Below are 12254 nucleotides of genomic sequence, written 5' to 3' on the forward strand. Positions count from 1 at the left end.
TAGCTTATTTTTTTGTACTCCGGGAAAAGCAAACCATCTACATACATATATATAAATATGTAGATAGGCTATAGCTATTTACTGTCAAAGTAACATTGAGAAAGTAACGTTGACGTATTTTGGCAGAACACGTTTGTAAAGTTGCATGTACACGAACAGTGGAATACGGGAACACATAAAATGACATGGGCGCATTTTCATTGGTCAATAGGAATCATTGAATATGATTTGTGAAATGCATGCAATGAGGCCTGCAGTGGGAAAACATTTAGTATCGGTTAATGGACAACCAACCCATATCCATTTGGGTGCGGTACATCTATATACAATAGATTTTCTATTGTATTTAAATCTTAAGATTGATTTTTAATTCCGCGGAATTCTGACGTTTTTTGGCAATACTAGAAATAAAAAATAAAAAAGATAAAATGTCGAAACAAGCCTAACCTACTGTTATAAATGAAACTTTTTATCACAGAAAAGAAGAACGCAGGCAATAGTGAGTAATTAATTATGGTGATAAGAAATCAGAAACATATCAGACCGAGTTAAAACTCATGTGTAAGAGTTTCGAGTAAAAATATAATAGGTGTCAATCTAGGTGCTGCTACTGGGCCACACATCTCTGCACCGCTAGCACGGACTGGAGACAATTATATATCCTGGGAAAGCATAAAAATTTATCTTCTCCCACAGCTGTAACTCTCAGAGCATTTGCGCACAAGTGGAAATAATACACACATAATATATGTGTAATAATAAACGGGGATAAACGTCTCCTAGTCCCTGTTCCCGTGATTTAGTCGGTTAATTATATGCATATGGGGATATAATCGGGGATATGGTTTTTGTCTCCTGCCCGTGCTAGCCCTGCTAGATTATTGGTGGTAGAGAATCGTAAAGGTAAGTTGAAACCGTAGTAGGCTCTGGGGTCATTAAAGATTGCGAAAGTGCGTTGGTCTGTACGTTTTTCTTGTTAACTATGTTTGGCTCATCCTTCACTGATCTTTATTTACAGAGAAAGCTTGCATCCTGTTATGTTATATCATCCATAGATATATAAAGCTTGCATTCTGGTGATAAACATTGCATTTCATAGTTTGAAATTGTGTGTTTTTTTTTTTCTAAAGTTTATTGTTGTTTCCCTCGTTGTTATTATGAAAGGTTGTTGCGTTTTTTTCTTTTTTTTTTTAGCAGTTAAGTATTCGGATTTGCTTTGATTTGCTTTATTACAGCTGAAAATTGATATTGATTGATTGATAGCACTTAATCAATTTTCATCAAACAGTAATTTTAAACTTAAAGAAAATCAGAGTATCAAGTTAAAAAGGCACACAAAAATATTTGTTAAACCAAAATTTCTTAAAATGAAAACTGCCAGAATTCCAGCGAAATAGAAATCAGACTAGAACTGCTGTAAATGCGCATTTGGTGACGGAATGTTGTGACACCGTTTTATAAAAGGATGTCAATTTGTACTTCACCAATAGTTATGTTACGATGGTGGAGTAATAGAGAATCAGGAAACTGGGGAACTCAATTGGTCGTTACTTTACCTGATTGCTATCGACTGCTCGTGTAATATCGCTTTACCGCCTGCACGGTTCCTCGGTATACCCGTGAAAATATATCGTACGACCAATCAAAATGCGTCTTAATCGAACACGCGATGCAACACTGTCACTTTTCCAAAAATATTATTGTTTTCAAAATAGCTGAAGCTTTCCAAAAGCTATATAGAATGAGAAGACATCATTTTTCATATTTATGTCCGATAAAATTTTAAGGTTATTATGCTGCCTCAATTGATACATTCAATACCTTTTGGTAACAGTTAAGATATAAAACACACGTAACGTTCCACTATGTATGAGAACATTTCTTCGGAACAAAAAATAGTTCTTTTAAGTGACAGTGTTTCAGCGGGAAAACCATATGTACGCGGTTAGAAACCTGCAAGTGCGTGGTGGCGGTGGCTGACGCGGACGCATGAGCAGGCGAGGGCGCGGACGCGTGGGTGGGCGAGCGCGCGGACGCGTGGGCGGGCGTGTACACGGACACTCGGGCGGGCGAGCGCGCGGTCGCGTAGGCAGGCGAGCGCATGGATGAGTGTGCAGGCGAGCGCGCGGACGCGTGGGCGGGCGAGCGTGCGGTCTCGTGGGCCGGCGAACACGCGGACTCATGAGCGGGCGAGCGAACGGACGCGTGGGCAGGCGAACGCGCTGGTGAACACGCGGGGCCGGGCACGCACGGACTGAGGCCGTGCCCGATCGGCGGCAACGGCACCGACACGAGCAGCGACGGAGGCGTGTCACGCTCCATGCCCTTTCAAGGTACATACGCCGTTAATACGTGTCCATCACTATCTGACCGATGAACGCTTTAGCCTTACACCCACAACAACACATTTACAAAAAAACCATAGACAAACCAAGTGTCAACCTAAACCGAGGTCCAAGCCTCCCAGGTGGCCCTCTTAAGTCCACGTACAGCTCCCTCTCCATTTCGCTGGGCCCAGGGTCTTAGCACCTGGCAAGATTCGCGCTCGCCCCGATCCCCCCCGGTGACGCTGTTACAACCTTAATTTTGGTTATCAGTTACAGTCCATTCAAAACGTTACGCGATTAAATTGACAAAAATAGTTCTTCTCGACTAAGAATTAACACTTTAAAAAAATACGTGTCAAGGAAGTGGAACTTAACAAGTGCCGGTTGTTTTGATTCGACATACTGGAGGCAGGGCGTCTTTACCCGGGGTGCCGCCCGATAAATAGAATGCAGTGTTAACCTTATTATCATCCAAACTATTAGCTCAATGTACGACATGAACATCTGATACGCTTTGGGTGACAAAGGTGACGAACCCCAAAAGTATCGTAAGGATTTAATTGCATATGCTAGTTAATAATGGGACCGGGACCAATAGTTCAACATGCTAGCAAATTTACGTTATAACTCGTAAGATGGTAACAATAATTTGTTAGTTGTTAATACGAGTTTGGTATTGAATGAAAGGCCTCTAAATCGCATATAAATGTGTAAATATATAATTTAGGCGAGAGAGTTGAGGTGACTTTTAGATGTAACATCAAGATAATCATGTCTACCATGTTTTATCTCATATTTTAATACCCGACCCAATGGTTGATCTAATGATCTCGAGACGCGCATAGTAGAACCAGAGGATCTTAGACGATACGCCAAGGCGACATCGGCCTTTGATCACCGCTATACATAATAACACATATAATATGGTGGTAACCAGAACCTTCTAAGATTTCCTACTTTTATGCTTCTTTATAAGAGTTAAACACACACCTGTCCAAATTATCAAATCAAGTGTTAAGTAAAAAACAAAAAAAATATATCAATATGGTTCTTTCATTTCAGAGCAAAAATACCTGAATGTACCAGAACTTACCAAAGCATAAGTTCCAGTCGTTATATAACTCAATATTGAGCAATAATCAAAGTTGGCCGAGAGTGCATGTAACTTCCCACACATTACATGGACTCCTGGGCAACTTTGATACCAAATATAGAATGGAAAGATTTAAAGCATTAGCTATGCTTTAATTTTATTTGGCATACCGAAGAAATGTGTCCGTTAGCTGAACAAAGATTATCTAGAAGGGATCTTATATCGATTGTTATTGACATGATAACAGTTACATAGATTATCGGTTCCAGGTCACATATAAAATGTTTGCAACATAGGTCTGTATAAGTAAGTATAACATTAACAAAAAAAAAGAAAAAAAATCATTCGGGAATCAATTGGCTGCAGCTATAGCAGCACCTTGAGACCAAAGTTTGAAACCGCGAGTCAAACCGAAGGGTTTAGCAGGAACAACTATATACAAGGGGAGGTCCAAAACTTCGTGGAATGGAGGGGACTAATCATTAGTATATAAATTGAGTTAAAGCTTTATTGCGTCATGAGTTTACGAACACGTCTACAAAACAAGTCAATCCGGAAGAAAACTGAAAATATGGAGATAAAAGTAGCATGGTTTTTCCAAACATCGTCGGTCGATTGAAGACGACCTGCGCTTGACGCCACCAAATCAGACATCATCGAAAAAGTGAGAATTGTAATGGAAGATACTCGTTTGAAGAAAAAAACACTTATTTGCATTAGTTGGAGTACTACTACATTGCGAATCCTGGGTATGACAAAAGTCAGGGCAAGGTCTAAATCAAAAATTAAAAGTGTCGGAGGCGGCGGGAAAGTTGATAGCTACTGTTTTTTTTGGATTGTAAGGGGATTATACTATCAAAGAAAAACATCGAGGAAAATTGACCAAATCTATGTTGCTCTTGCAAGACAACGTGCCGGTTCACAAGAGCAGAATTGCAATGGCTGCTCTGTACACACATGGCTTCGAATCACTAGCCCACCCACCCTACAGTTCAGATCTATAATTTTTATTTGGTCCGCAATTTAAAAAAAGACGAAAAAGGAAATTTACCGATGACAATGAAGTAAAGGAGGCAATTTTGGCTCATTTTGAAGCAAAAGATAGAAAATATTTTAACGATGGTTTATAAAAATTCAGCTTAAGGGTGATTATATTGAAAAGGAAGGGAAAATAGATTTGTTGTTTCATTTTATTTAAAACCCTTTAATTTCACGAACTTTTGGACCTCCCCTCGTACTTAAATATTGACTGCCAAAGTTACATCGATAAAGCAATGTCACCTAAATCGATTAAAGACTTTTTTTTAAAGTTGCTTGTACACGAACAGCGGAATATAGGTACACATAACGACATTGGCGCATTTTCATTGGTCAATAGGAATTTTTGAAATTGATTCGTGAATCGCATGCACCTGCATGCAAAAGGAAACCATTTCTAGCGGTTGATCCAGGGAAACATCCATTTCTATTAATTAAATCATAACTGCGTCACATGCCTATCTTGATATGTATAATGAGACACCTTTTAACACAGTTAGTTCTATCGAATGTTCCTTCACAAGTTGTTATGTTAAAGTAATTGAGAATTTGGGCTGTACTATTTTGGACACCCAGCCTGACTTAAATCGCTAGTATTGGCAGCCTAATTAGTGGAAACTATTTCCCGCCGGGGACCCCCGGTTAGATAATATATCGACCAATCAAAATGCGTCTTTTTCGTACACGCGATGCAACACTGTCACTTTTGCAAAAAATACAATTGATTTCAAAAGAAAAACCATTCCAAAGTTATTATAGAATAAAGAGACTAAAAGTTTCATATTTATGCACGACGAATATATCGATGAAAATTTAAGGTTATAACAAATTCCTCACTATTACCGTCAACTTACATTTAATTATCAGTTACAGTTACCAGGAATTACAGACTCTATGTGATATTTTAGTGATGTTTATTTTTAAAACCTTCGAAAAGATCCTCCAGATTTTTTTTGCTAGTGACAGTGTTTCAGCGGGGTTACTAAATGTGGGTTGTTAGAAACCTGCGGGTGCGCAGTGATGGTGGCGGGCGCAGGCGCTTTGACGGGCGAGAACACGGACCACTGGGCGGCCAATCCCGAAGACGCGTTGGCGGGCGACCACGCGGGTGAGCGCGCAGAGGTCGGCAGACACAAGTTGAGACCTTGCCCAATCGACTGTAACGGCACCGACACGTGCAGTGGCGGAGCAGCTGCCCACTCTTGGCCCTTGCACGGTATATACGCAGTTAATATCCTTACTATCTGGTCGCTGAGTGCTTTAGCCCTATCAGACACAGTCTCAACGTCAACTTCCACATAATCCGACGGTCAAGCCTCTCAAAATAATTTCTTAGGAAAATTGACAAAGTATTTTGACAGCACTGCGTGAGGTCACAAGAGGGGCGCTAATGAGCGTATTTAGAAAGAAGCTGTGCCCTTATGGCAGGTGAAACCGCGGGGGCCGGTAGTCCAACTTATGAAGAATGAAATTAAACTGTATGTTGACTGCCAAATTTATGTTTAAAAACCAACAGTACCTACATCGACTGAAGACGTTTATAAAGTTGCATATACACGAACAGCGGAATACAGAAACACATATATTGACATTGGCGCATTTTCATTGGTCAATAGGAATCTATGAAATTGATTTGTTTTCAAAAATGCATGCACAAGAAAACTGTTTCTATGGGTTGATCCAGAGAACCACCCATTACTATTTGGGGTGCGCGTATTATCAAATCGTTACTGCGGTACATAAGTATTTGGTGACCTACATTGTGACACCTTTTAATACAGTGCTGTCGAATGTTACGTCACAAGTTATTGCAAATTTGGGATTTAGTGAACTTTTTTGGTCGTAAACCAGCCTGACTAGAATCGCTAGTATCGGCAGCCTAATTAGTGGAATCTATATCCCGGCGGGGATTCCCCGGGTAGATAATATATCGACCAATCAAAATGCGTCGTTTTCGTACACCCAATGCAACACTGTCACTTTTGCAAAAAATACAATTGATTTCAAAGTAGTCAAAGCATTCCAAAGTTTTTATAGAATAAGGAGTCTTAATATTTCATATTTATGCACGACAAAAATATCGCTGAAAATGTAAGGTTATAACATATTCCTCACTTTTACCGTCAACTTACATTTAATTATCAGTTACAGTTACCAGGAATGACAGACTCTATGTGATATTCTAGTGATGTTTATTTTTTAAACCTTCGAAAAGGTCCTCCAGATTTTTTTTGCTAGTGACAGTGTTTCAGCGAGTTTACTAAATGTGGGTTGTTAGAAACCTGCGGGTGCGCAGTGATGGTGGCGGGCGCAGGCGCTTTGACGGGCGAGAACACGGACCACTGGCCGGCCAATCCCGAAGACGCGTTGGCGGGCGACCGCGCGGGTGAGCGCGCAGAGTTCGGCAGACACAAGTTGAGAACTTGCCCAATCGACGGTAACGGCACCGACACGTGAAGTGGCGGAGCAGCTGCCCACTCTTTGCCCTTGCACGGTATATACGCAGTTAATATCCTTACTATCTAGTCGCTGAGTACTTTAGCCCTACCAGACACAGTCCCAACGTCAACCTCAAAATAATCCGACGTTCAAGCCTCTCAAAATAATTTCTTAGGTAAATTGACAGTGTTTTGACAGGGTTGCGTGAGGGACGCTAATGAGCGTACTTAGAAATAAGCTGTACTCATATTATAGCGGGTGAAACCGCGGGGGTCGGTAGTCCAACTTATGAAGAATGAAATTAAACTATAAGTTGACTGCCAAAGTTACAATGAGAAACCATTGTTACCTAAATTTTTTAAAGACTTTTATAAAGCTGCATATATACAAACAGCGAAATATAGGAACACATATAATTACATTGGCGCATTTTCATTGGTCAATAGGAATCTATGAATTTGATTTGTGAAACGCATGCAATGAGAAACCATTTGTATTGGTTGCTCCAGGGATTTCCATTTGGGGTGCGCGCGCGAGATTATTATGTCGTGTCTCAAACTGCGGTACATGCGGATTTGGTGAAGAACATTGTGACACTTTTTTATACAGTGCTGTCGAATGTTCCGTCACAAATTGTTATGTTGCGATGACAAAGTAATAGAGAAGTGTGTGACTTTTTTGGTCACTACCCAGCCTACTCTGCGGGAATTCCCCGGGTAGATATATAGACCAATCAAAATGCGTCGTAATCGTACACGCGATGCAACTCTGTCACTTCTTCAAAAAATACAAGCATTCCAAAGGTTTTATAGAATGACGAGACATCACTTAACGTTGTAGTTAAAGTTACGATATGAGAACGGACACCTGCTTACTTACACGTGATATTATAGTTATGTTTTTTTCTTAATACCTTTTTTAAAGATGCTACATATTTTTTTTGCTTGTGGCAGTGTTTCACCGTGCGTACTATATGTAGCCTGTTAAGAACCTGCGGGTGCGTAGTGATGGTAGCGGGCGCAGGCGGTCGTACGGGCGCGAACATTGACCAAAGGCCAGATGAAGTCGACGACGTTTGGGCGGGCACTGAGCGTGCAGACGCTGGCAGACACAGGTTGATCCCGTGCCCGGACGACGGTATCGGCACCGATACTTGCAGTGGAGGAGCATCGCACTCTTTGCCCTTGCACGGTATAAACGTTGTTAGTATTCTTACTATCTGTTCGCTGAGTGCTTTAGCCCTATCAGTTCGAGCTCGCGAGCTCAATTGCCGCTGACCATTGAAGTTAACACCTATTAAGTCGAGGCATTGCAATGTATTAGTGAATATTCACATGTCCACTGGCCGACAGTGCGTCTCAAGTAGAACACTCACTCAAGCGTTGTACGCTTGCCCCCCATGTCAGCGTCATAGTTAGCCACGGTTAGTAGGCGTTCGACTTAACCCAAGTCCAGAAACCCACACACAGTGCCAAGTCAAAGCCTGCCAGAATAAACTATTAGGTCGCGTCTCAAAGTCTGGCAAGTGGTGACGCTGCTACGACCCTTATGGTGGTTACAATCACTACGAATTGCCTCTCTAGCGCACACACGTCGCATTGGCGGATATCATGTCGGATAACGCACTACCAAAAATATCTCAAATAGGCTAAAGAAATTTTCACGAAAAATACTTTGCAATTCCTATTTAAACCATATCCTACACTTTGTAATGCCTATTTAAGCCAGTTAAATAGGTATAACAAAGTGGTAGGAGGTGTAGTTTAAATGCCTTGTAGTTCATGGGAAAAATACAATAAAAATAATGATCAAGAAATATAGGTTACTTGATATATTTTGAATTATTGATTTAATGGTTGTTTTAGTTTGATTTAAGTTATATTTTCGTAGTCTTTATTTAATTATCATTACCGTATTTTTTGTTTTGAAATTTTTGTCATATTTGGCCTGAAATATAAAACATATTATTATAATTATTATTATAGAGAAAATAAAAATTGTTACCACGGCACGAGTTTTGAATAAACGCATAGGCCCCTTAAACATATCAATGTTTTAATATCTAATCAAGCTGAGAGTTAGGGTGACTTGAATGGGCCTAAAACGCACGCCACGATAATTATGTCTCTTCATTTTCTTGCTAATAGGACGAGAAAATTGTAGACAATTATCTCAGGGTCCTACTGATGTTGTGTACCATGATGTATACAGACATCATCAATAGGACCAGGTATGTAAGATGATACGCCAAGACGTTATCTGCTTTAAATTACCACTTATGGTGGTTACTAGGTACCTTCTATCATTTCCGTTTATCCCTCTTAACGCCTTCCGTCACGCACTTCACCAATTAAGATTGCCCTTTGAACCCTGATTGGTATCGTCTAGTAGAACTAAATGGTGTTCCATAGAATAAAATCCAGTTGTTATATCACTCGGTTTGTATTAATTCCTCGCAAAAAGCCTCTACGTGTTGAACCAAACTTAGCCGAGAGTATAGGAAAATGTCTCACACATTAAATGTAATGTGTGAGACTACAAGCCAAGTTTGATAGCGAATATAAAATAGAAGGTGTAAAAGCTAAGATTTAAAGCATAAAGCATATGACTTAATCTTATGAGATACAGTGTTTCCATAGCGATACGTGAGTTCAGGTGGCGGAGGCTAATGAGCGTATTTAGAAACGAGGCTGTAGAAATAATTGTCTAGAAGGGATCTTATATCGATTGGTGTTTGTATGAAAACAGTTACATAGATTTTCAGTGCCAAGGCGCATTAACAATTCGGCTGAGCTGCTATACGAAAATAAAGTGTGCGTGTATTCTTTATACCCTAATCTAAGGATCAGTTCAATTAGAAAAAATAAGTATGAGTTATTAGGGAAAATAAAAGGTTATACAACGTCATCCTAAGACCCATATTATAGCGGTTGAAACCGGTGGGGTGAGGTAGTCTACAATGTATAAAGAATGGGAGAAAAAACTATCTGTAGACTGCTAAAGTTACACCGAAAAGTAATGTTACCTAAATTGACTGCAGACGTTTACAAAGTTGCATTAACACGAACAGTGGAATACAGGTACACATATAATGACATAGACGCATTTTCATTGGTCAATAGGAATCATAGAATATGATATGTGAAACGCATGCAATGAGGCCTGCATGGGGAAACTATTTCTATCTATTCATAGGGAACCATCCATTTCAATTTTGGGTGCGGGAGAGTAGGGAAACGCATGTCTAGATATCGTAGATTTTCTATCGAAATCTCAACTGCGGTACATGCGCATTTAGTAACGCAAAATTTTGACGTATTTTTACACGATGGTTACGTCACAAATCGTTACGTTAAAATGATAAAATAATAGATAAGCAGGGCAGCGTAAATTTAATTTACCGTTACCAAACCTGATTAGTACCGGTTGCATAAGTCGTGAAATCGATATCCCGCCTGATGGGATTCTCCGGGTATATCGACCAATCAAAATGCGTCTTTATCGTACACGCGATAAAATACTGACACTTTTGCAAAAAATACTATTTTTTTCAAAATATTTGAAGCATTCCAAAAAAACATATAAGATCGCAAGGATATAATTATATCCAAACGAATACCATCACCCAACATTTTCGTTCAAATTGCTGATACTAGAAGTGGCGCTATATGAGATTTTTATTTTTTTTTACTTTTGCGAAAACCTTCGCGATCTTTTCTCGGGAGAATAATGTTTTTTGCAAGTGGTAGTATTTCAGCGAGGGTATCACATGTAAGCTGTAAGAAACCTGCGCAGTGTCGTTGGCTGGCACGGACGTGTTGCCAGGCGAAAGCACGGACGCGTGACTGGGCGAACGCACGGTCGGGTGACCGGGCGAACGCACGGGCACGTGGCCGGGCGACCGCGAAGACGCGTTGGCAGGCGATGGCGCGGGCGACTGCAATGGTGAGCGCGCAGGGGCTGGCAGACACAGGTTGAGGCCGTGCCCGATCGGCGGCAAAGGCACCGACACGAGCAGCGACGGAGGCGCGTCACGCTCCTTGCCCTTGCACGGTATATACGCCGTTAATACGTTTTTTGCAATCTGGTCAGTGAGCGCCTTATCAGTAAGAGCTCGGGCTCAATTGTCGTTGGGACCATATAAAAAGCAGTGCCGGCTTTACCTATGTTGCAGGGTGAACGACGCACGCGGGCGTCCGGTCATAGGGCGTCCGGACAGAGCGCCTCCCAAAAGGCTAAAAGGCTCCATAGAGCATGTATTGCTAGATCCGCGCACGTGTTATGAATCTTTGTCCTGTTTTTTTTTCGTGTTTTTAAATTAACTCCAAATCAATTAATCTATTCCCAAAGTAAACGAAAGGCGAAAAAAGCAGCTTGGTTCCCAGGCATCATTTTTAATACAATTGCACGCATCTGCACTCGAATCCCCGATAACTCGAACCATCTCAAACTCGAACCCCGAACCACCTCGTTGAAAATATAATTGTAAGTATTCCATTTTAATGACGCGCCTACTAGAGGGTATAAGGATATTGATAGCACCCAGACGCTACATGGGCTAAAGCCGACCCTGATTGACAATTATAGTTTCTTAACACGTTCCTTTAAGCTACGTTAGGAGACGGCAAAAACTTTAATAAAGCACTCCTGAGCTGTGTAGGACCACCGTGCTGAAAGTTATTTATTTATTCTAGGGACGTTAATTGGCCATACGAAATTTAACGAGAATCGATACTTAACACGTTCACATGACAAGAAGTTCTTATTCTGCACTTTACAGTTTAGTGAAATTACGTAGCTCGCGCGAATGTATTAATCGGCCCTACTCTGCTCAGGTCAGTAAAAAAAGCCGTACCGCCAAGTTCTTAAGCCTTCGGGTACGAAGCTATGTCGATTGAAGAAGCAGATTCAAACTACTAAATGTTACTTCCAGGATAGTATTCTGAGACAGCATCTTCTTTTATCATAAGATGGGATATATAAAAAAATATGGGCACTACTCAAGACTATGTATTAATAGTTATATTCATACACATGTTCATTGACGAGGCTTGCCAAATAGGAAAAATAAATAAAACGCCGGGAGTCTTTGCTGGCGAAGACGAGGTCTCTAATTTCTGATGATGATGACATCGCATCATTCGGAGCCACACACTTAGGTCAACGTCTGCCCTTCTCTAAGATGTCTATGAGCCAGGACAACAACTCCTGGCCAGCTTTGCACTCGCCCCTAGCTCCTCGGTAACTCTGTTCCTTCGGGTGTCATCATAAGGGTGTCCCCGGACACCCTTATGATGGTTATCAGTTAGTTAGTTAGCGACGATTGCTTTGATACGCCCTGCACAAGGCAGGGCGGC

General features: G+C 40.9%; 1 protein-coding gene across 1 annotated transcript in view; it reads right to left on the reverse strand.

Moving 5' to 3' along the window:
• The window catches only part of LOC120636579 (protein AF-10), a 93086-nt gene that overhangs the window by 48300 nt on the left and 32532 nt on the right, over positions 1–12254 (reverse strand). The gene's annotated exons all lie outside the window — the stretch shown is intronic.

Source organism: Pararge aegeria, chromosome Z, assembly GCF_905163445.1.
Source record: "Pararge aegeria chromosome Z, ilParAegt1.1, whole genome shotgun sequence".
NCBI lineage: Eukaryota > Metazoa > Arthropoda > Insecta > Lepidoptera > Nymphalidae > Pararge > Pararge aegeria.